Raw genomic sequence first — 25,610 nt, 5'->3', positions numbered from 1 at the left:
GGCACACTAAAAGGCAAAAAACACAATTTGAAGAGATAGAGCAAGCATCAGAATCAGACATGGCAGGGATGTTGACATTATCAAACTGGAACTTAAAATAACTATGATTATATTTGCTGATGGCATGATACTGTATAGAGAAAACCCAAAGACTCCACCAAAAAACTACCAGAACTGCTAAATGAATTCAGTAAAATAGCAAGATACAAAATTGATAGGCAGAAATCTGCAGCATATCTATACTCTAATACTGAAGTAGCAGAAAGAGAAATTAAGGAAACAGTCCCACTTACAATTGCATCAAAAAGAATAAAACGTCTAGGTAAAGACTTAATCAAGGACTTTCTGCTTATGGACAGCGCCGAGGAAGCATCGTTAAAGTCTCCCCTCCCACCAGCAGCATGTCTAAGTCAGAGTCTCCCAAAGAGCCTTCATCAGAGTTTCGAGCTTTGAGACAACCCATGAGAGTCTAAGGAGTCATTTTGAGCAATGGGGAATGCTCACACACTGTGGTAACAAGGGATCCAAACACCGAGCACTCCAGAGACTTTGGGTTTGTCACGTGTGCCACTGTGGAGGAGGTGGATGCAGCCATGAATTCAGGGTCACACAAGGTGGATGGAAGAGTTGTGGAACCCAAGAGGGCTGTCTTAAGAGAAGATTCTCAAAGACCTGGTGCCCACTTAACTGTGAAAAAGATGTTGGTGGCATTAAAGAAGACACCGAAGAACATCATCTAAGAGATTATTTTGAAAAGTATGGGAAAACTGAAGTGATTGAAATCATGACCGACCGAGGCAGTGGCAAAAAGAGAGGCTTTGCTTTTGTAATATTTGGTGACCATGATCATGATGACCATGATCTAGACAAGACTGTCATTCAAAAATGCCATACTGTGAATGGCCACAACTGTGAAGTAAGGAAAGTCCTATCTAAGCAAGAAATGGCCAGTTGTTCATCCAGCCAAAGAGGTCAAAGTGGTTCTTTCTGGAAATTTTGGTGGTGGTCGTGGAGGTGGTTTTGGTGGGAATGACAACTTTGGTCGTGGAGGAAACTTCAGTAGGCAAAGTGGCTTTGGTGGCAGTTCAGGTGGTGGTGGATATGGTGGCCGTGGGGATGGCTATAACAGATTTGGTGATGATGGAAGCAACTTTGGAGGTGGTGGAAAAGCTATAATGATTTTGGCGATTACAACTATCAATCTTCATATTTTGAACCCATGAAAGGAGGAAATTTTGGAGGCAGAAGCTTTAGCCCCTATGGTGGTAGAGGCCAATACTTTGCCAAACCATTAAACCAAGGTGGCTATGGAGGTTTCAGCAGCAGTAGCAGTAGCTATGGCAATGGCAGAAGGTTTTAATCACTGCCAGGAAACAAAGGTTAGCAGGAGAGAAGATCCAGAGAAGTGACAGGGAAGCTACAGGTTACAACAGATTTGTGAACTCAGCCACACACAGTAGTGGCAGGACCTAGCTCCTACGAAGACATGTTTTAGACAATACTCATGTGTATGGGGAAAAAACTTGAGGACTGTATTTGTGACTAATTGTATAAGAGATTATTTTAGTTTCTGTTCCGTGGAAAGTGTAAAGCATGCCAACAAAGGGTTTTAATGTAGATTTTTTTTTTTTGCACCCATGTTGTTGATTGCTAAATGTAACAGTCTGATCATGATGCTGAATAAATGTGTCTTAAAAAAAAAAAAACTTAATCAAGGACGTGAAAGACCTATACTTCAAAAACTATAAAATACTAATGAAAGAAACTGAAGATGACACAAGCAAATGGAAATATATTTCATGTTCTTGGGTTGGGAGAACCAATGTTAAAATGTCTATACTACCCAAAGCAATCTACAGATTTCATGCAATCCCTATCAAAATACCAACAGCACTGTTCACAAAACCAGAACAAATAATCCTAAAATTTGTATGGAACCACCAAAGACCCCGAACAGCCAAAGTTATCTTGAGAGAGAAGAACAAAGCTAGAAGTATCACATTCCCAGATTTCAAGATATATTACACAACTATAGTAATCAAGACAATATGTGGTACTAGCATGAAAATAGACACATAGGTCAATGGAATAGAATAGAGAGTTCATAAATAAACCCACACTTACATGGTTAACAAATCTATGACAAAGGAGGTAAGAATATGCATTGGGAAAAAGACAGCCTCTTCAACAAACGGTGCTAGGAAAACTGGAAAGCTACATGGAAAAGAGTGAAACTGAACCACTTTCTTACATCACACACACACACACAAACTTAAAATGGATTAGGAGCTAAATGTGAGAGCTGCAACCATAAAACTCTTAGAAGAAAACATAGGCAGTAATTTCTTTAGCACTCGCTGTAGAAACATTTTTCTAGATGTGTCTCCTCAGGCAAGGGCAATAAGAGCAAACATAAACTGTTGGGACTGCACCAAAATAAAAAGCTTTTGCACAGCAAAGGAAACCACAAACAAAACAAATAAGCAATAGGAGGGTCTGGGTGGCTCAGTTGGTTAACCACCCAACTCTTGTTTTCAGCTCAGGTCATGATCTCACAGTTTGTGAGTTCGAGCCTCACATCTGGCTCTGTGCCGACAGCACGGAGCCTGCTTGGGATCCTCTGTCTCCCTCTCTCTCTTCCCCTCCCCCACTTGCTCTCTATCTCTATCTCTCTCTCTCTTAAAATAAATAAACTTTAAAAAAATATTTTAAAAAATGGGCAATATACTGAATGGGAGAAGATAATTGCAAATGACATATTTAATAAGGGATTAATATCCAAAATATATAAAGAACTTACACAGTTCAACACCAAAAAACCAAACAATCTGATTAAAAAATTAGCAGAGGACTTTAATAGACATTTCTCCAAAAAATCATACAGATGGCCAACAGACACATGAGAAGATGCTTAACATTACTCATCATCAGGGAAATGCAAATCAAAACCACCAAGAAATATCACTTCACACCTGTCAGAAAGGCTAAAATAAAAAACATAAGAAACAACACGTGTTGGTGAGGATTTGGAGAAAAAGAAACCTTGAGCACTGTTGATGGGAATGCAAATTGGTGTAGCCACTGTGGAAAACAGTACGGAGTTTCCTCAAAAAAAATTAGAAATAGAAACACCACATGGGGGTGTCTGGATGGCTCAGTTGGTTGAGAATCTGACTCTTGATTTCGGCTCAGGTCATGATCTCATGATTTGTGAGATTGAGTCCTGCATTAGGCTCTCACTGACAGCATGGAGCCTGCTTGGGATTCTCTCTCATCTCTCTCTGCCCCGCCTCCAACTTGTGCACTCTCTCTCTCTCTCTCTCAAAAATAAATAAATAAACTTAAAAAAAAGAGTGTCTAAATTTGACACCAAGAAACACCATATGATCTAGTAATTTCACTACTGGCTATTTATCCAAAGAAAACAAAAACACTAATTCAAAAAAGATATATCCAACACTGTGGTTATTGCAGCATTATTTACAATAACCAAAATATGGAAGCATCAGTGTCTATCAATACATGAATGGATAAAGAAGATGTGAGATACACACACACACACACACACACACATACACATACATATATATATGTATACATACATACACACAATGGAATATTACTCAGCCATAGAAAATAAGATCTTGCCATTGGCAACAACATGGATGGTGTGGGGCACTCCGATCAGGTGGGGGCCAGCAGCATGGGCAGTGAAAGAATTCACTCAAGGCAGAACAAAAGAGATAAAGCTTATTGAATATACTGCAAGGGGGCACCAGGCAGGGACAGCAAGGCAGTGCCTGCTATCTGCCACAAGGCAGTGGTGAGGGGTCACAGTTATAGAGTGGACTAAGGGAGTATGGGGGCAGATGGGATTTCCCTTTTTTGGTAATCTTAGGAACTGTGCCTGGTTGTAAGTAGCTCATTGGTCATTTAGGGCCTGTGGCCATTTCAAGGTGGGTCACTTAATGAGCCTGCTTGTATTCAGCTTGGTGGTCACTATGGGCCTTTTTGCCTTGCTCAGGTTTCCATTGCTCAAGCCTATTGCCTAAAAGCAGCCCTGACATTCCCCCACCCCTGACAGATCAACAATGACAGATCTTTGGCATGTGGGAGGAGGTCTCATCTTCAGTAGCTTCTTCCTGCTCAATGAGGGGCATAGAGATATCCCTACCTTTAGGTCAACATTGGTCAGTTGGGAATTTATATGTAAGAATTACAAAGGACAGAGGCAGCCAAATCCAAGGTAGACAGCATGCATGAATCTCCCTGATTAAGAAAGGATCATCTGTCAGCTTGAATATATGACAGTGAAGGAATCTTGGAACCAGTCAGAGAGACTTCAGAAAAGACAATAAGATTATTACTATTATGAGAAAGAATAGCCCAAATAAAAGAGCTTTGATGGTTGACAAAAATCTTCCTCCGGTCCAGAAGTTTAACCAAGTAAAGGAGAGAGATCATTTAGGTGCCAATTTGAGTATTCATGTCTTTTAGTATCCCTGTCACAATTTTGTGGGAATCTAGACTATATACATAACACTACCTTAGTAGAGTTTCCTCCTTGAGCTACAGTCAGGTTATCAAGGGCCATTTGGTTTTAGAGGGCTACCTTTTGAATTTGTAGGTGACTACATGTTGGGTTTGGTAAAAGGTTAAAGGTTTGGCAAAAAACTCTATTTGCAACTTTGCATCAACAGAGGCCGTTCCTAAGACAAATACAGCTAAGGGATAAAACCACCAAGAAGCCCTCTTTGTCTGATGTTTAACCTTAACAAATATCCTAATTATGAGGAATCACGGGCAAGTGCGAGAAGACTTGTCTGGGGATATGGGCATCCCCAAGTGTATCCTCTATTTAATTGTAAGGAAAGTGGGGCCATCCACTATTTCTATCATAAGCCCATAATTAACCTTATGGAGTGGGGTACATTCCAGCTTTTGAGGAATAATTTTGTCATTCCAGCCACACAGAATTGGCCAAGGTGATATCTGAGTTATACAGCTGTCGGGCAGTCCATCCCACTTTATAGCTGTTCAAATAATCATATGTCCATGGGGTTCTGTTATTATCAAGAACAAAGATTGTCTATACATGAGCTATTGTGGCAAATTCTCCGAAGGCTACTTTAAGTTGTCTAGCTTAAGCAAACAACAAACATTCAAAGACAATCAGAAATGGAATTTAACATCCACAAAGGTGCATTATTGAAACACAATTTTTCTCTCTAAAATCATCCTCATTTCAAATCAAGACTGATTCACTTGAAAAACAAGTCCAATTTCAACAAACTTGGCCTAATTATTTACATAAGCTTAGTAAGAATAGTGATTGACCATATGGATTCTTTAAAACTTGTTTTGCTGGAACTTTTCAAAAGGAATCTCTAGATTGAACTTTTAATAGACTCTCGAGGCCAGAAGTCAAGCCAAATACTTGCCATCAGACATGCCTGCAATACTTGCAGATTTGGCTGAGTTTCTCTTCTCGAGGTTCCCAAAATATCCTCAGTTTCCTGCACCTGCCAGAAAGTGATATTCTTTACTCACCTGGTAACACTGCTGGGAACTCTGTAAGAAAGGTATCAGGCCAACATTTCCAAGGAGCTTCATTGGCTCCATAAAGTCAACCTTAGTTCCTTAGAGCTGTCTGGTCATATCTGAATCTAGGCATGTCTCTCTCAAACATGAGAATACTCACTAAGAGTTTCTGAATTTCAGAGGGTTCAACTAGGGAGAAAAGTAAAATATGTTTCAATTTGTTCACAAAAAGAATACTTAATCACATTTCTGTAAGTCATTTTATTTTATTTAATTTTTATTTAATTTTTATTTATTTTTATATATATTTTATATTTTATTTAATTTTTATTTTATTTTTTTTCAATATATGAAATTTATTGTCAAATTGGTTTCCATGCAACACCCAGTGCTCATCCCAACAGGTGCCCTCCTCAATACCCATCACCCACCCTCCCCTCCCTCCCACCCCCCATCAACCCTCAGTTTGTTCTCAGTTTTGAAGAGTCTCTTATGCTTTGGCTCTCTCCCACTCTAACCTCTTTTTTTTTTCCTACCCCTCCCCCATGGGTTTCGGTTAAGTTTCTCAGGATCCACATAAGAGTGAAAACATATGGTATCTGTCTTTCTCTGTATGGCTTATTTCACTTAGCATCACACTCTCCACTTCCATTCATGTTGCTACAAAGGGCCATATTTCATTCTTTCTCAGTGCCACGTAGTACTCCATTGTGTTTATAAAGCACAATTTTTTATCCATTCATCAGTTGATGGACATTTAGGCTCTTCCCATAATTTGGCTATTGTTGAGAGTGCCGCTATAAACATTGGGGTACAAGTGCCCCTATGCATCAGTACTCCTGTATCCCTTGGGTAAATTCCTAGCAGTGCTACTGCTGGGTCATAGAGTAGGTCTATTTTTAATTTTTTGAGGAACCTCCACACTGTTTTCCAGAGTGGCCGCACCAGTTTGAATTGCCACCAACAGTGCAAGAGGGTTCCTGTTTCTCCACATCCTCTCCAGCATCTATAGTCTCCTGATTTGTTCATTTTCGCCACTCTGACTGGCATGAGGTGATATCTCAGTGTGGTTTGGATTTGTATTTCCCTGATGAGGAATGACATTGAGCATCTTTTCATGTGCCTATTGGCCATCCGGATGTCTTCTTTAGAGAAGTGTCTATTCATGTTTTCTGCCCATTTCTTCACTGGGTTATTTGTTTTTCGGGTGTGGAGTTTGGTGAGCTCTTTATAGATTTTGGATACTAGCCCTTTGTCCGATATGTCATTTGCAAATATCTTTTCCCATTCCGTTGGTTGCCTTTTACTTTTGTTGGTTGTTTCCTTTGCTGTGCAGAAGCTTTTTATCTTCATAAGGTCCCAGTAGTTCATCTATGCTTTTAATTCCCTTGCCTTTGAGGCTGTGTCAAGTAAGAAATTGCTGCGGCTGAGGTCAGAGAGGTCTTTTCCTGCTTTCTCCTCTAGGGTTTTGATGGTTTCCTGTCTCACATTCGGGTCCTTTATCCATTTTGAGTTTATTTTTGTGAATAGTGTAAGAAAGTGGTCTAGTTTCAACCTTCTGCATGTTGCTGTCCAGTTCTCCCAGCACCATTTGTTAAAGAGACTGTCTTTTTTCCATTGGATGTTCTTTCCTGCTTTGTCAAAGATTAGTTGGCCATATGTTTGTGGGTCTAGTTCTGGGGTTTCTATTCTATTCCATTGGTCTATGTGTCTGTTTTTGTGCCAATACCATGCTGTCTTGATGATGACAGCTTTGTAGTAGAGGCTAAAGTCTGGGATTGTGATGCCTCCTGCTTTGGTCTTCTACTTCAAAATTACTTTGGCTATTCGGGGCCTTTTGTGGTTCCATATGAATTTTAGGATTGCTTGTTCTAGCTTCGAGAAGAATGCTGGTGCAATTTTGATTGGGATTGCATTGAATGTGTAGATAGCTTTGGGTAGTATTGACATTTTGACAATATTTATTCTTCCAACCCATGAGCACGGAATGTTTTTCCATTTCTTAATATCTTCTTCAATTTCCTTCATAAGCTTTCTATGGTTTTCAGCATACAGATCTTTTACATCTTTGGTTAGATTTATCCCTAGGTATTTTATGCTTCTTGGTGCAATTGTGAATGGGATCAGTTTCTTTATTTGTCTTTCTGTTGCTTCATTGTTAGTGTATAAGAATGCAACTGGTTTCTGTACATTGATTTTGTATCCTGCAACTTTGCTGAATTCATGTATCAGTTCTAGCAGACTTTTGGTGGAGTCTATCGGATTTTCCATGTATAATATCATGTCATCTGCAAAAAGCGAAAGCTTGACTTCATCTTTGCCAATTTTGATGCCTTTGATTTCCTTTTGTTGTCTGATTGCTGATGCTAGCACTTCCAGCACTATGTTAAACAACAGCGGTGAGAGTGGACATCCCTGTCGTGTTCCTGATCTCAGGGAAAAAGCTCTCAGTTTTTCCCCATTGAGGATGATGTTAGCTGTGGGCTTTTCATAAATGGCTTTTACGATGTTTAAGTATGTTCCTTCTACCCCGATTTTCTCGAGGGTTTTTATTAAGAAACGTTGCTGAATTTTGTCAAATGCCTTTTCTGAATCGATTGACAGGATCCTATGGTTCTTATCTTTTCTTTTATTAATGTGATGTATCACGTTGATTGATTTGCGAATGTTGAACCAGCCCTGCATCCCAGGAATGAATCCCACTTGATCATGGTGAATAATTCTTTTTGTATGCTGTTGAATTCGATTTGCTAGTATCTTATTGAGAATTTTTGCATCCATATTCATCAGGGATTTTGGCCTGTAGTTCTCTTTTTTTGCTGGGTCTCTGTCTGGTTTAGGAATCAAAGTAATACTGGCTTCATAGAATGAGTCTGGAAGTTTTCCTTCCCTTTCGATTTTTTGGAATAGCTTGAGAAGGATAGGTATTATTTCTGCTTTAAACGTCTGGTAGCACTCCCCTGGGAAGCCATCTGGTCCTGGACTCTTATATGTTGGGAGATTTTTGATAACTGATTCAATTTCTTTGCTGGTCATGGGTCTGTTCAAGCTTGCTATTTCCTCCTGATTGAGTTTTGGAAGTGTGTGGGTGTTTAGGAATTTGTCCATTTCTTCCAGGTTGCCCAGTTTGTTGGCATATAATGTTAAATAGTATCCCCTGATAATTGCTTGTATCTCTGAGGGATTGGTTGTAATAATTCCATTTTCATTCATGATTTTATCTATTTGGGTCATCTCCCTTTTCTTTTTGAGAAGCCTGGCTAGAGGTTTATCAATTTTGTTTATTTTTTCAAGAAACCAACTCTTGGTTTCGTTGATATGCTCTACCATTTTTTTAGATTCTATATTGTTTATTTATGCTCTGATCTTTATTATTTCTCTTCTTCTGCTAGGTTTGGGGTGTCTTTGCTGTTCTGCTTCTATTTCCTTTAGGTGTGCTGTTAGATTTTTTATTTGGGCTTTTTCTTGTTTCTTGAGATAGGCCTGGATTGCAATGTATTTTCCTCTCAGGACTGCCTTCGCTGTATCCCAAAGTGTTTGGATTATTGTATTTTCATTTTGGTTTGTTTCCATATATTTTTTAATTTCTTCTCTAATTGCCTGGTTGATTCATTCATTCTTTAGTAGGGTGTTCTTTAACCTCCATGCTTTTGGAGGATTTCCAGACTTTTTCCTGTGGTTGATTTCAAGCTTCATAGCATTGTGGTCGGAAAGTATGCATGGTATGATCTGAATTCTTGTATACTTATGAAGGGCTGTTTTGTGACCCAGTATGTGATCTATCCTGGAGAATGTTCCATGTGCACTCAAGAAGAAAGTATATTCTGTTGCTTTGGGATGCAGAGTTCTAAATATATCTGTCAAGTCCATCTGATCCAATGTATCATTCAGGGCCCTTGTTTCTTTATTTATTCTCTGTCTAGATGTTCTATCCATTGCTGTAAGTGGAGTGTTAAATTCCCCTGCAACTACCACATTCATATCAATAAGGTTATGTTTGTGAGTAATTGTTTTATTTATTTTGGGGCTCCCATATTCAGTGCATAGACATTTATAATTGTTAGCTCTTCCTGATGGATAGACCCTGTAATTATTATATAATGCCCTTCTTCATCTCTTGTTACAGCCTTTAATTTAAAGTCTAGTTTGTCTGATATAAGTATGCCTACTCCAGCTTTTTTTTTTTTACTACCAGTAGCATGATACATAGTTCTCCATCCCCTCACTTTCAATCTGAAGATGTCCTCAGGTCTAAAATGAGTCTCTTGTAGACAGCAAATAGATGCGTCTTGTTTTTTTATCCATTCTGATACCCTATGTCTTTTGGTTGCCACATTTAGTACATTTAAGTTTAGTGTCATTATAGAAAGATATGGGTTTAGAGTCATTGTGATGTCTGTAGGTTTCATGCTTGTAGCGATGTCTCTGGTACTTTGTCTCACAGGATCCCCCTTAGGATCTCTTGTAGGGCTCGTTTAGTGGTGACGAATTCCTTCAGTTCTTGTTTGTTTGGGAAGACCTTTATCTCTCCTTCTATTCTAAATGACAGACTTGCTGGATAAAGGATTCTCGGCTGCATATTTTTTCTGTTCATTACATGGAAGATTTCCTGCCATTCCTTTCTGGCCTGCCAAGTTTCAGTAGAGAGATCGGTCACAAGTCTTATCGGTCTCCCTTTACATGTTAGAGCACGTTTATCCCTATCTGCTTTCAGAATTTTCTCTTTTTCCTTGTATTTTGCCAGTTTCACTATGATATGTCATGCACAAGATCGATTCAAGTTACATCTGAAGGGAGTTCTCTGAGCCTCTTGGATTTCAATGCCTTTTTCCTTCCCCAGATCAGGGAAGTTCTCAGCTTTATTTCTTCAAGTACACCTTCAGCACCTTTCCCTCTCTCTTCCTCCTCTGGAATACCAATTATGCATAGATTATCTCTCTTTATTTTCTAATTTTCCCCACATACTCCTGGATTTTTTTATTTTTTTCTCAGCTTCTTTTTCCATAATTTTATCTTCTAGATCACCTATTCTCTCCTCTGCCTCTTCAATCTGAGCCATGGTTGTCTCCATTTTATTTTGCAGCTCGTTTATAGCATTTTTTAAGCTCCTTCTGACTGTTCCTTAGTTCCTTGATCTCTGTAGCAATAGATTCTCTGCTGTCCTCTATACTGTTTTCAAGCCCAGTGATTAATTTTATGACTATTATTCTAAATTCACTTTCTGTTATATTGTTTAAATCCTTTTTGATCAGTTCATTAGCTGTTGTTATTTCCTGGAGATTCTTTTGAGGGGAATTTTTCCGTTTCGTCATTTTGGATAGTCCCTGGAGTGGTGCAGAACTGCAGGGCACTTCCCCTGTGCTGTCTTGAATAACTTGCGTTGGTGGCGGGGGCCACAGTCAGACCTGATGTCTGCCCCCAGCCAGACCTGATGTCTGCTCCCAGCACACCGCTGGGGCCACAGTCAGACTGGTGTGTGCCTTCTCTTCCCCTCTCCTAGGAGCAGGATTCACTGTGGGGTGGCGTGGCCCATCTGGGCTACTTGCACGCTGCCAGGCTTGTGGTGCTGGGGATCTGGGGTATTAGCTGGAGTCCATTGGCAAGGTGCACAGGGGCGGGAGGGGCAGACTCAGCTCGCTTATCCTTGGGTGATCCTCTTTGGGAGGGGCCCTGCGCCCCGGGAGAGAGTCAGACCCGCCGCCAGAGGGATGGATCCTCAGAAGCACAGCATTGGGTGTTTGCGCGGTGCAAGCAAGTTCCCTGGCAGGAACTGGTTCCCTTTGGGATTTTGGCTGGGGAATGGGCGAGGGAGATGGCGCTGGTGAGCGCCTTTGTTCCCCGCCAAGCTGAACTCTGTCCTCCGGGGCTCAACAACTCTCCCTCCCATTGTCCTCCAGCCCTCCCGCTATCCGAGCAGATCTGTTAACTTATAACCTTCCAGATGTTAAGTCCCGCTTGCTCTCTGAACACACTCCACCCAGCCCCTCCGCTTTTGCAAGCCAGACTCGGGGTCTCTGCTTGGCCAGTGGGCTGCCCCTCTGTCCCGGCTCCCTCCTGCCAGTCCGTGGAGCATGCACCGCCTCTCCGCCCTTCCTACCCTCTTCCGTGTGCCTCTCGTCTGCACTTGGCTCCAGATACTCCGTTCTGCTAGTCTTCTGGCGGTTTTCTTGGTTATTTAGGCAGGTGTAGGTGGAATCTAAGTGATCAGCAGGACGCGGTGAGCCCAGCGTCCTCTTACGCCGCCATCTTCCCTCCGACCAGTCACAGATATTTTAACAGAAAATTTTCTCAATCTAGAAGAGCGAACATTATAGAACCTGTAATGTTTTAACCAAGAGTCACACAGACTATAATCATCTTTGTCAATTCATTCAGACCCACATTCCCAATTCTAATTGTTTGGTTGCAGCTTTTTTGCTAGTTCTGGAAATTCTCACCCAGTTCAATTTTATGATCTTAAAGACATCAAATACCTGTATTTATTAATAAAAAAAAAAAAGTCCTTTTCATGACTTTCCTTGAAGACAAAACTCATTTGCAAAAGCATCAGACATGGAAATCTGGTTATTTCTGTGATACATAACATCTCAATAATCAGAATATCAAGCAATGACCTTATACCAGAACATAAGATACCAAATAAACAAGACTAATTAGTCAAAAAAAAAAAAAAGGACTTCATTTACAATTAAAATCTCAGGGAGGTTTGTTAAAAACCTTAGAAAATTAAAAAAAAGTAATGTTTATTTTTGAGAGAGAGTGCACGTGGGGCAGGGGCAGAGAGAGAGGGACAGCAGTGAGCCCAATGCAGGGTTCATACTGCTGAACTGAGAGGTTATGCCCTGAGCCAACGTCACTCAACCAACTGAGCCACCCAGGTGCCTCAAAAACCTTAGAAATTTTAAAAGCACATGCCTAAATAGGATTACTTACACATAATGAAGGTGGCAGTAAGAGATTCTCCAGGAAGCCACACAATTCTTTCCAAAACGTAGCTCCTTTAACATTGAGAGGTTTTAACTGTCTTAAGTAATCAAAGGCCTGATAAAGACAAAGCATAGAAGCTTTGGTTTTCTGCACAGATAAAGAAATAAACCCCTTTGTTTACATTTTCTTATCAAGAGCAGACCAACAATCCAAGAAAATATTGTCTTTTGAACAGAGGGTAAAGAGTTTCAATCTTATACCAGTGTACGTTTTTTAAAAGATTTTATTTATTAATTTTAATGTTTATTTATTTTTGAGAGAGAGAGACACACACACACACACACACACACACACACACACACAGAGTGTGAGCGGGGGAGGGGCAGAGAAAGAGAGGGAGACCGAAATCTGAAGCAGGCTCCAGGTTCTGAGCTGTCAGCACAGAACCCAACACGGGGCTAGAAACCACGAGTCATGAGATCTTGACTTGATCACGACCTAAGTCCGACACTTAACCAACTGAGACAACCAAGTGCCTCACCAGTGTATTTTTAAAATCCACTCATTTCAATCTTAGTCTGTCCTGACCACACATAAAATTCTTTTCTAAAGATTTCCATTCACAAACCTACAACTTTCTTTTGCATTCCGATTTTGTCCTAAGCCTTTTCTCTCTAAATAACCCACCTCATTTTAGGACAAAATTGTCTTCTTCCCTCAACACAAATGTATTCACATTCCTTCTATCCTCCTTACACATCTCCTGCTTTCCCACCTACAGAGTTGCTTTCCTTATCATCTCCATCAGTCTTAATGACATTTAGCAGGAGTTTAACTCTTAGAAACCTTCATCTCCACTGAAAAGTAAGTAGTAACCAACTGTGAACTGTCTATTACATTAGGATTGTACACTAGCATATTACACTAGGTAGATTTTTGAATACATTTCATAATTTTTAGGAACATACATTTATCATAGTACAAATTTTCAGTAAGGCACAAAGCACATTTTCCAATAGATCCAAATATCTTTAGTTTCTCTGAAATAAGAAGTCAACCTTATGTTTAGTAATTAATGTTTCAGTATTTTATCTTACTTGGAAAAGACTTAGATTTCCAATGAATCCAACCCAATTTATCATTTAACTTAGCAAAACTTCAAAGTTTCAGGTTACCAAAGATTTTGAAAGCTATCTTAACAATTACCCATGAGAACTTTGAGACAGACAAAATTAACCATTATTTTAAGCCATCTTTTTTTGCTGACAAATTGCAACAGAGATAACATGAGTTCATTTAACCTTTAGTAAACCCTGGTACAATAGAAGTTTTATATTTAATGTCGATAAGTCTAAAGACCTATCTATTTTAGTTAAACCAACAAACTGTAGTTTGCTTTAAATACCAACTATGTTGCATCTGTGTCCACTAAAATCCATCAGTTTGTTCTCCATTGGCAATTTTTACCTAGGACACCAATAGGGAAATCTAATGTGGGTGGTTTGAGTCCATGTGCCTTCAGGGGAGGGGAAAGATGGTGGAGTAAAAGAGAGGTCATCTAGAAGGTCCGCAGTGTCAGATGAGCCACGAAACCAAGCAAGACACATTCTACATGTTTTGCGAAGGTTGGGATTTGGGGGACAAAGCCAGAAAGGTCTGAATATATGGGAACTCTGACCATCTAGAGGAGTTCCAGCAAAAGAGGTCAAGCTGGAAAGTAAATTATAAGAAAGGGTTCCATGAATGTCCACACCTCTTGATCTGGGAGTTTGTATTGAGGCCAGGAAACATTATATTAAAAGATGAGACATTTTTCCTTAAAACTTGGGGGTCAAATTTGTTCCCCTTTTTAAGAATACAGCCCAAGGGCAGGTCCAAAGAATACACATACAGAATCTGAAATAGAGGGGGTGTGCTCATAGTGGGAAAGTCTGGCTGCTGGTTTCCAAAGGGGTGGCCCACCAAAGGGAACAGAGCTCCAACTTGTGGTCACGATTTCAGTCGGGGCATCCCACTGATCTGAAAAAGGACCAGACCTTATACAGGACAACTGACTCTACTAGGGTGTCCCAAGGAGAGGGTCAGAGCAAAGGGCAATTTTAATCCCTGCTGGGGCATCCCCTGCAACACAGAAAGCTGAACACCAGGTGGCCAAGTTGGGTTGGAGAAAGGATGGGGAGGACTTACCATTCAGACACGTCAGAATGTGTTTTGCCTATAGATCAAGATGGCAGCTGGATCTCCAGGAACGAAGGAAAAGTGGGGGGCGTGGCGAAAGAAACACAGCAGTTGAGAGTCAGCCCGTATCATGAAAGTGTCCCAACTGGGTCCGTAGAGTGTGCAGACTCACCCTAGACAAGTTACAGATGGAGTGTCAGAGGAGGGGAAAGCAGTCCTTTGCCCTCACACTCCTGGGCAGTCTGACCTGTTGCCTCAGACTTTGGACCACATGAGGGAGATGACCCGGCCAGAACTTCAGTAGTCTGAGGAGTACTAGGGTTACACTGTGGAAAGGCCAAAGAGAGAAAGGAGAGGGAGGGAAGAATCCCTCTGAAGGGCAAAGAGGGAAGAATCCCTCTGAAGGGCAAAGAGGGAAATCCCTCACCCTTCTAGGAAAGAGTGGTCTGGTGGGTTCCCCCTGGATCTTCAGATCCTTACTGAGGGGTAACCTCACTGGAGTTCGTCAGTTCCCCAAAGAGTACTAGAGTCGGTTCACTGAGGGAAAGTCCCAAGATATTCCTGGAGAATCTGGGGACAGTCCCAGGCTAACAAAGGGTCCCAATACGGGCCACCAAATGTGGGGCGCTCTGACTGGGTGGGGGCTGGCAGCACGGGTAGTGAAAGAATTCATCCAAGACAAAATGAAAGAGATACAAATTTATTGAATACACTGCAAGAAAGTAGCAGGCAGGACAGCAAAGGAGAGATTGTCTGCCACAAGGCAGTGGCGAGGGTGCATAGTTAAAGAGCTGAGTAAGGGAGTATGGGGACATATGGAATCTTCCCTTTTTTGGTAATCTTAGGAACTGTGACTGGTTGTAAGCAGTCCATTGGTCATTTAGGGCCTGTGGCCATTTCAAGGTGGGTCGCTTAATGAGCCTGTTTGTATTCAGCTTGGTGGTCACCATGGGCCCTTTGCCTTGCTCACCTCTCCATTGTTCAAGCCTGTTGCCTACCAGTGGCCCTCACAGATAGACCTCGATGGTATAGTGCTAAATGAAATAATTCATGTGGGACCCAAGGAATTTAACAAAAATCCCCTACCCCTGGACAAGCAGAGCAAGACTAACTCCATTTTGTGCTACACCCACCATCTCATGTATAACCCCCACATGACCTACTTATTGCTTAAGACACTCTCCCACCCTAGTCAAGCTGCAGAGCACACCCTTACTGGAGACCGGCTCATATAGGAATATGGAACCCCTCACCACCAAAGAATGTAAACCCCGCCTTTTGCCCGCCAAACTTGCGCGCCAATTCTGACCAGAGTGATAGGCTAGTTCAAACAGTTACTATAGGGTAAATTGTAATTCAATTGGCCACCTGTGTGTGGACTAACATGACTATGCAACTTCCTGTGTGTGTTACAATCTCATTGGCCACTGGCCCCTATAAAACTGCTACGCCTTTTAACCTAGGGGTCCAAGTCCCTGCTCCGCTGTGTTGGGTATACTTGGGCCCAAGCTCGAGCTTGCAAATAAACCCTCGTGCGTTTGCATCAGTATCGGCTCCTTGGTGGTCTCTTGGATTTGAAATCGGGGGCATTACAATTCAGAGAAAGACAAAGGCTGTATGATTTCACTCATATGTGGAATTTAAGAAGCAAATGAACAAACAAAGACAAAAAAGAGACAAACAAAAAAATATACTCTTAAACACAGAGAACACACTTGTGGTTGCCAGAGCAGTGGTGGGTGGAGGGATGAACCAAACAGATAAAGAGGATTAAGCACAACAGATAAATAAACAGCTTTACTGAAGTATAATTCACATATCATCCAATTTACCCTTTTAAAGTGTGCAATTCAGGGGTGCCGGGCCAGTTCAGTCAGTAGAGCATGGGATTTGTAATCTCAGGGTCGTGAGTTCACGACCCATGTTAGATGTGGAGCCTACTTAAAAAAAATTAAATTAAATTAAAAAGTAAAGTGTGCAATTCAATGGTTTTAGTGTATTCAATTATGCTCCCATCATCACAATCAATTTTAGAACATTTTCATCACCTCAAATAGAAACCACGTAGTCTTTACCTATGACCACCCCCCCCTCCCGCCCCGCCCCAATCCCTCCACACTTTGTGGAGTACTTTGTGACTGGCTTCTTTCATTTCGCATAATCTTTTCAAGGTTCTTTCAGGTTATATGAGCACTTCATTACTTTTTACTGATGAATAACATTCCATAGTACAAATTTACCATAAGTTGTTTGTTTTGCTTTGTCTATTCACCAGAGGAAGAACATTTGCGTTGTTCCTCCTGTTCTATTTAGCATATGAAAGCCTAGTCCTCTGAGATTACCTTTCAATTCCCAAGCAGTTTTTGAGCACAGGTATTTTTATCATTTTTATCACAGCTCCAAATTACTTCTTGGTTGGCTCATGAATGCAATCCTTGCTGAAATATATTCTGAAAACCCATAATAAAATTAAAGGATTTTGTTTTGTTTTAAAATCAGTTTATAAGACTTTTCAGAAATGTTTCTGGCAATATAGTTGCTCTTTTATTTTCTTTTGTAAAATTATATGAATAAAATATTTTTTAACATCAAGAGTAAACTGACTCACAAAGACGGGGAAAAGAAATCAAAAGCCATATTCAGATGAAAAGGAACTTTTTCCCAGGAGATATAACAATGCAGTTTATGGAATTAGAACATTCTTGCCTCTCTTTTGAATCCTTCCTCAGTATAAAATTGCTGAAGAATGGGGCATCCAACTTCAGCTCAGGTTCATGATCTCGTAGTTCATGAGTTCCAGCCCCATGTCCTACTCTGTGCTGACAGCTGGGAGCTGGAGCCCGCTTTGGATTCTGTCTTCCTCTCCCTGCCCATCTGCCACTTGCGTTCTGTTTCTCTCTCAAATATAAACGTTAAAAAAAAGAAGAAGAAGAAGTAGAAAAGTAAAAAGAAGAAGAGTAAAAAAGAGAAGAGTAAAAAAAAGAAGTAAAGAGTAAAAAGTTAATCAAGTTAGGGGGCATCTATCTTTACTCATGTCTCGAAAATACAAAGCAGCAGTGTAGGGCAGTGTTCATCTTGATGCCCGTGTTCACGTTCTGTTGCTGCCATTTGCCATCCGTGTGTTTTCGGGACAAATTACACACCCCCTCGTCATCTCAAGAGTCCTCATCTGTAAGTAAGGATTATAAGACAAGTTTTCTGTGGGAATCTTACTGCGCAATGGAATGTTTCACAAAATATGGGTATAAATATGAGGGGGAAAAAAAACAAGAAATCACACTGCGCGACAGTATCTTTCAATTTTCTTCAACTTCATGCAATTAACTCACGAAGAGTCTTGGTTTGAGCCAGTAGGGCTCTTCCTTAACACGTGTCTAAAACATTTGCAAGACAGAGCAGGTAGTTACCTAACTAAAATTTTAAAATGTTGTTGGCTTTAGCATTTAGTAATTTGAGTAAAGTATTTATTAATGCCACCTCCTGAAGGCCCTTAACCCTGAAATTTGCTCCACTGTCTAGACTTCATGCCAGGCTCAAGGACAAGGAGTCACTTACATTTTCTTATCTTCTGCCTCTTTAAACAGATGGAATTGTCCTTGGCCCCAGGGTAAACAAAATCAAGCTATAAAGTGAGTACAGCTCTCTAATAAAAGACTCCCAGTGATTTGGTAGAAAACTGAAAGAAGGGAATAGGGAAAGGACAGGAAATGTAAAAGCCACATATTTTTCATTTTCTGTAAGTGTGAAATCATCCAAAACGGGGCAACCGTTTGGTTGAGTGTTTACAATGTCCTCTCCATTGCCGCCACTGGGGAAGCAGAACAAGGTAAGACTCACACTGTGAACTGTAACAGCCCAAACTCTTGGTTTTGTGGCTCAGGTTATTTACTCTTTCTTGTTTCCTCCCTGGCTGTCCCCTGTGGGTCCTCCACCTTCCAGAATTCCCAGTGAAGTACCTTCTTCTTAGGGTCTTACTTCTAGGAGAGTAAATGTGCTTCTCTTGACCGGCAGGAGTATTGCTAACGGGGAGCACCCCAGGCAAAATGTTGTTTTATATGTTCCAGTTTTACTTTAAATTTTTGTGTTGGTTTGCATTGTGTGCCAACATTCACTCCTGCTTGTTTTCATTTTATATTTATTTACCTTCGGAAGAGAAAATTTAAACTTTTTTTTCCAAATCTTTTGATCTGATTCATATGCTAGAATGACGCCCCCACCAATGGTCTGTGATCCCAGATTTAGTAGGAGTCAAAGAATACACTAGGATTTAGAATCAGAGAGCAGTGATTTCATCCTGACCTTCCAACTAGCTGAGAGTCAGGTTGTGACTATCTGAGAGAGACAATGTCGGCCCTGAAATACAGAATTCAGAGATGCAGTTTTTGCCTTGAAACAAAATACTAGCCTGAACCTGTGCAAAGAAAAATCATAGGAAAGCATTTTTCATCCAACTAGCATTTATTGAATACATACTATAATGCCTGGCACTGTTCTACATAGCATACAATCATGGTCAAAAGTACAGACTCTAGAATCAGACTTAATCAGTTCAAATCTCAGTTCTGCCACTTACTAGTTGTGTGACCTTGGACTATGTACTTTACTAATCTGTGCTTCCATTTCTCCATCTATAAAAGGAGGATAGTGAGAAGTACCTACCCCAGAACATTATTATGAGGACAAAATGAGTTCATATTTTTAAAGCACTCATGGTAGTGCATTTTAAAGCACTCATTTCCTAGCATATAGAAAATGGTATATAAGTTTTTGTTAAAGAAATAAAAATAGGCACCAAGAAACAAGACAAAGCCCTGTTCACAGAGATTTAAATTCTAGCAGGGAAAGAAACAATAAGCTAATAAACATATCATATAACAAAACACTGTGATAGACACTAGGAGGAAAAATAAATCAGCCCCAAGGATGAGGGTGTACTTTGGATAGTGTGGCCTAGGAAAGTGTCTCTGAAAAGTGACTGTAATAGTCAGGGTTTTCCAGAGAAACAGAAGCAGGATGGATGGATGGATGGATGGATAGGAAGAGAGAGAGAATGAGAGAGAGATTTATTATAAGGTATTAATTAGCTCATATGATTGTGGAAGCTGAGAAGTCCCAAGATCTGATGTGTACAATCTGGAGATGCACAAAAGCTAATGGTATAGCTCTATAGCCTGACAGCCAACACACGATGGAAGATTCCAGTCCAAGTCTGAAGACCTGAGAACTAAGGAGCAGCAGAGGCAGGAGATCAACGCCCCAGCTCATGAAGTCAGGCAGAAAGCTAATTCAACTTTCCTTCTACTTTTTGTTTTAATAAGGCCCTTCACAGATTAGATAATACTCACCTACACTGAGAAGGGCAAACCACTTTACTCAGTTCACCAATTCAAATGCTAATCTCTCCTGGAAACACCCTCACAGACATACCCAAAAATAGTTTAATCAGATATCTGAGCATCCCATGATCTAGTCAAACTGACATAAATTTTAACTATCACAGTGACATCTGAGTGCCTATACAAAGAGGGTCGGGGAATGTACCATGTAGCTATCTGAGAAGATATTTTTCCAGGCAGAAAGAACGGTAAGTACAAAGGCCATGGGGTAGAGTATTTCTAACATTCAAGGAGCTACAAAAAAGCCATTGAGACTGGAGTGAAGTAAACTTATAAGGATGTTCACTGAGCCCAAAACTGCATCTTAGAGCTCTGGAAGTAGCCCTAAACACAAGCTATTTGAAATAACCCAAGAATTGATCATTGTCACCTATAGATAGTGGGATTTGAGGTCATTTTAAATTTCTTTTGAGTTTTCCCAATTTGCCTCTATAGACTTACTCTCTTTAGAATCAGGGAATAAAAAAAAAAAAACTTTAAAACTTATGGAGTTAAATTTGTCGTTTTGTTTTTTTTTTTTAATAGTTGAAGAAACTGAAGGAAGAGAACTTACATCTCCAGATGCTGCAGAAACTTGTATCTTGGTTGTTTTATTCCTACTTCTGGAAGTCTTGGCACCAGCATGCTCAAACTGATAAGCCTCCCTTACTTCATGAAGGTTCTAACTGGTGAAGTACTGGACTCTTACCATGAGCAGGCAGCCAGGAATTAGAGGACATTGGTTAGGGGAGCAAGTCACCAAAAGTGATAACCCAAGAAAACAGGAAGCCACTCAATCTTCTCACCCAGAGGGACTTCCAGACTTTGATCTTGTATGAAAGGTCCACAAAAGTGGAACTCCTTCAAGCCATTCTACCTAATATAGTCATAGCTAAGTTGTAACTGTAATTTGTCTAAAATTTAGCAAAAAAAAAAAACTTAGCAAAAAAAAATTATTTTACTTAGCATACTTTCCTATATTGAAAGAATAATTATGTAGAAAAGTGAGTTTTAAAAATTGATTCATCAAGGCGCCTGGGTGGCACAGTTAGTTGAGCATTCAACTCTTTTATTTTTAATATTGTATTTATTTTTGAGAGAGAAGACACCAGTGGGGGAGGGGCAGAGGGGGTAGGGGGGGATAGAGGATCTGAAGTGGGCTCCTTGCTGACAGCAGAGAACCCGATGCGGGGCTTGAACCCACAAACCATGAGATCATGACCTGAGCTGAAGTCAGATGCTCAACCAACTGAGCCAGCCAGGCACCCAAGCATTCAACTCTTGATTTCAGCTCAGGTCATGATCTCATGGTCATGAGATCAAGCTCTGAGAGTTTATTGTTTCTCTCCCACGCCCAGTGTGGAGCCTGCTTAAGATTCTCTCTCCCTCTCTTCTTTCTGCCCCTCTCTTGCTTGCGCTCTCTCTCTAAAAAAACATAAAAATAAAAATTGATTCATCTGTTCCACAAGCATCTATGGAGGGACTCCTAGGAGAAAGGCACTGTGCTGTACAGTAAACAAAGTGCCTCAGAGAACTTAGAGCCCAGTGGGAGACACAACATGGAATAAGCATGCAAATGGTTATATCCTTACAGCTGAGGTTTGTGCTAGGAAGGAAAAGGTGGAGTGCAAAGAAGACTATGACTAAGACTATCCCATCTAGACTGGGATGCCTTGGGATGCATTCTAGGAAGTGCTATTTAAGTTGACATCTAAAAGATGAGACCTAGAGGAGCAGAAAGAAATGTTGAAGACAAGGGGAATGTTCCAGGAAATATAACTGTAAATGTGATAGCCTTGAATGTCAGAGGAATTGGGGGTGTTCAAAGAAAGGAGGGAACCTTGGGTGTTGGGAAACAGTGAGAGAGATGGGGAGTGTTGAGACCTGAAAATTGACACTACAGCAAGAGCCAATGCAGTGCCTTTCACTTGGATGAAGAACATTGAAATTACCTTCAGAGCAATGCCAAGTCAATGAAGACCTTATGCAGAGGGCTGATAATATTTTTACTCTAATATTTTATCTAAAGATATCACTCTGGGGCACCTGAGTGGCTCAGTTGGTTAAGCATCCAACTTTGGCTCAGGTCATGATCTCGAGGTTTGTTAGTTTGAGCCCCACATCAGCCTATCTGATGTCAGTGTGGAGCCCACTTTGGATCCTCTGTCCCCCTCTTTCTCTGCCCCTCCCCTGTTCACTTATTCTTTCTCCCTCAAAAATAAATCAATATTGGGGTGCCTGGGTGGCTCAGTTGGTTAAACGTCTGACTTTGGCTCAGATCATGATCTCTAGTTTGTGAGTTCGAGCCCCACATTGGGCTCCGTGCTGACAGCTTGGAAACTGAAGCCTGCTTTGGATTCTCTCTCTCTCTCTCTCTCTCTCTCTCTCTCTCTCTCTTCCCTTCCCCCACTCACACACTCTCTCTCTCAAAAATAAACATTAAAAAAATATTTTAAAACACCACTCTAAAGACTCAAAGTGTAACAAACACAACCACATTTTATTTCCCATAAATTACCACATTAAGCTAAAGGAACTAGATATACTGTAGATGCAAAATCAGAGGTAACTGTGTAGCTTCTGTACTTAGAAAATACACGTCTTAATATTGATTAAAAATATTTACCCTGTATTGACAGCCTACTAATAATTACTTGGGAAAATAAAAATCTGATTTTAACAGCGTCCACAGATCTTTATTATTTTGGTTGGCTCAAAACAAGTATTGTCATTTTAATCTGGTTTAGATAAGTGAGCAGTTAGGGGTACCTAGCTGGCTCGGTAGAGTATGAGACTCCTGATCTCGGGGTTGTGAGTTCAAGCCCCATGTTGAGTGTAGAGATTATAAATAAATAAACTTAAAAAAAAAATAGGTAAGTGAACTAAGAAAAAAATGAAAGTAAGATATGAAACTAAGATTAGATCAGAGAGTCTGTGTTTGACAAGAGAATTTTGTTTACCTACAAATTGTAAAAAATGCCCAGTCATTGTTGTCATTTTTGTCAAATTTTGTCAACTTTGCATAAGACCACCAGAGAAATCTACTCAAAGTTGAGAGTTGAGTTTATTAAATTTACTGCAGGAGAGGACAGTGCCACCTTGACTCAATTGTGACTGGGAAGGAGGGGAGGAGGGTGGATTAAGGAAGGGTTAAGGATTAAGGCTTTGAAGGTCTAGACTTTAGTGGTTTAAAGAAGATCCTTCTAGACAGAGACCTGGTTGGAACTGGCAAAGTTTATGACAGCAAAGTGAGGATTTAAAGTAATTTTTGATAAGTAAACTGTTGTCAGAGAAGCAAGCTCTTTTCCAGGTGAGCAAGCTGTTATCTTAATAGCAAATGTTCCTACAGATGATCTTCCCAGATACACTGACTGGCAAGCACATCCTAAAGCAAATAGTGAAGTTATGTATTCTTTATATTCCTGGGCAAGATTATCCTGGAACAAAGAATTAAAGCAAATAGCCTTAATTTCCACTTTTCCTTTAAAGAATTCTCTTTTTAAAATCCACTAATGCAAGAGATCAATGAGCTATAGTTCAGAAAAATAATTGCTTAGTTGGTGGAGAATGCAACTTTTGATCTCAGAGTTGTGAGTTTAAGCCCCGTGAGCATAGAGCTTACTTAAAACAAACAAAACAAAACAAAACAAAACAAAACAAAACAAAACAGATAAAAGTGAAAGGCCATACAATGGAATATCATTTAGCCATAAAAAGGAATAAAGTACTGATACATTCTACGTGAATGAACCTTTAAAACATCATACCAAATGAAAGGAGCTAGCTACAAAGGCCATATATTATATATCATTTCATTCATAAGAAATATACAGGATAGGCAAACCCAGAGGCAGAAAGTAGATGTGTGATTACCTAGGGCTAGGAGGAAGGGAAATGGAGGGACACCACTAAGGGTACGGGCTTTCTTTTAAGGATAATGACAATGTTCTAGAATCAGATAGTGGTGATGGTTGCACAACTTTGTGAATATATTTTAAAGAAAATCACTTCATGGTGTGGCGCCTGGGTGCCTCAGTCAGTTGAGTGTCAGTTGAGTGACTCTTGTGGGATCGAATCCCATGTTGGACTCTGCACTGGGCATGGAGCCTGCTTGGGATTCTCTCTCTCTCTCTCTCTCTCTCTCTCTCTCTCTCTCCCTCTGACTCTTTCCCCTGCTTGTTCTCTCTCTCTCTCTCAAAAATATAATTAATTGTACACTATGTAAATGTGCATTACATCTCAATTTTTACTTACTTACATTTAAATATTTATTTATGTTTGAGAGAGAGAGCACAAGTAGGTGAGAGACAGAGAGAGAGGGGAACAGAGGATCTGAAGCAGGCTCCATGCTGACAGCAGAGAGCCCAATGCAGGGCTCGAAAGTGAGATCATGACCTGAGCAGAAGTTGGATACTTAACAAACTGAGGCACCCAAGTGCCCCATATCTCAATTTTTAAAAGACAAGGAAAAGACTGAATAGGACTATCCCTGACCTCCACCCCTTGGTTCCTGGGCTCATATATTTAGCTACGAGGGAAAGGTATACTTGCTGTCTACTGATTTAAGTCAATTATTCATCCTGTAAAACAGCATCTCAATCCTGTAAGGTAATTTTCTTTCAGCTAATGTAGTAACTGGATTTTTAGCAGGCCAATCTACCATTTTGTCAAGCCAGATGCTTTTGGGTTGTTGGAGCTTGTGATAATGTTGGTGTATCCTGTGAGTGTAATTCCATTCCATTATGTCCTTCCATATAAACAAGTTCCTTGGTCTGAAGTGATTTGTATGGAACATAAATGGCAATGAGTATGGTCTTCTGTTTAGTGCTGGTGGAGCGTTTGGGGCAGGAAAAGGTTAATTCATTTCTGAAATATGTTTCTATGCCCAGGAGAACAAACTGCTGCTCCTTCCATGATGCAAAGTGTCCAACGTACTCACCTGCCTCCAAGTAGCTCATCAGTTCCTTGGAGAATGGTGTGCTCTGTCTGGAACTCAGCATGGCTTTGACTCACAGCACACGGGTACCCAGCAGAGGCAGAAGTGAGGGGAGGTCCACGCAGAGCCTACTTCCCTGCTGCCATCTCACTTTATGGATAGGCCTAATAAGCAAACACCAGGGTGGCTGGTGAAAGAGGTTGACTGACACCCACAGTACTGGATATACTGTTTCTGACCAGCAAGTCAACCCATTAGCCCCTGTCCATGAATCAATGTTAATTCATACATCAGGATACCTATCCACCAAAGTCCAAAGTTGATAACCAGATGTAGTGGCTCGTCAGTCACTCTCGTACTTGCTTAATAGGTTTATCAAACCAGATAGGGAATTCTGTTCTGATAGTTATTTATTGTTGATTTTTTTGCCTGTTTAGACTAGTCAGTTTGTAGATGCTATAAAGGTGAATGAACCAGTACTTTATCTCTGCTTCACATTTAATCACATCCAAGAATCTGCTCTTATAAAGGCCGTGGGGTATTTCAGTATAAGTAACTCAAAAGTCATTTTTTTTTTTAACTTTTTTTTTTTCAACGTTTATTTATTTTTGGGACAGAGAGAGACAGAGCATGAACGGGGGAGGGGCAGAGAA

General features: G+C 40.5%; 1 long non-coding RNA gene and 1 pseudogene across 2 annotated transcripts; one reads left to right on the top strand and one right to left on the bottom strand.

Moving 5' to 3' along the window:
* Positions 1-401: 401 nt before the first annotated feature.
* On the top strand, positions 402-1,360 carry LOC124501207 (heterogeneous nuclear ribonucleoprotein A1-like; annotated as a pseudogene).
* A 10,408-nt stretch (positions 1,361-11,768) lies between these two features.
* Positions 11,769-14,859, bottom strand: LOC124502669 (uncharacterized). 2 transcript variants are annotated; one of them, XR_006959972.1, is made up of 3 exons: positions 14,656-14,859; positions 12,475-12,582; positions 11,769-11,858 (listed from the first exon to the last, which is right to left on the bottom strand). It is a non-coding gene; the product is annotated as an uncharacterized LOC124502669 (long non-coding RNA). The 2 variants fall into 2 exon arrangements; XR_006959973.1 differs by having other exon boundaries at positions 11,797-11,834.
* Positions 14,860-25,610: the final 10,751 nt, after the last annotated feature.

The sequence above is a fragment of the Lynx rufus genome, unplaced genomic scaffold (genome assembly GCF_022079265.1).
Source record: "Lynx rufus isolate CCGP_SWC_20201006 ecotype Redwood Valley unplaced genomic scaffold, mLynRuf1.p SCAF_7, whole genome shotgun sequence".
Taxonomy (NCBI): Eukaryota; Metazoa; Chordata; class Mammalia; order Carnivora; family Felidae; genus Lynx; species Lynx rufus.
The sequence above is the reverse complement of the archived record's forward strand: the minus strand, read 5'-3'. Positions and strand labels throughout refer to the sequence as shown.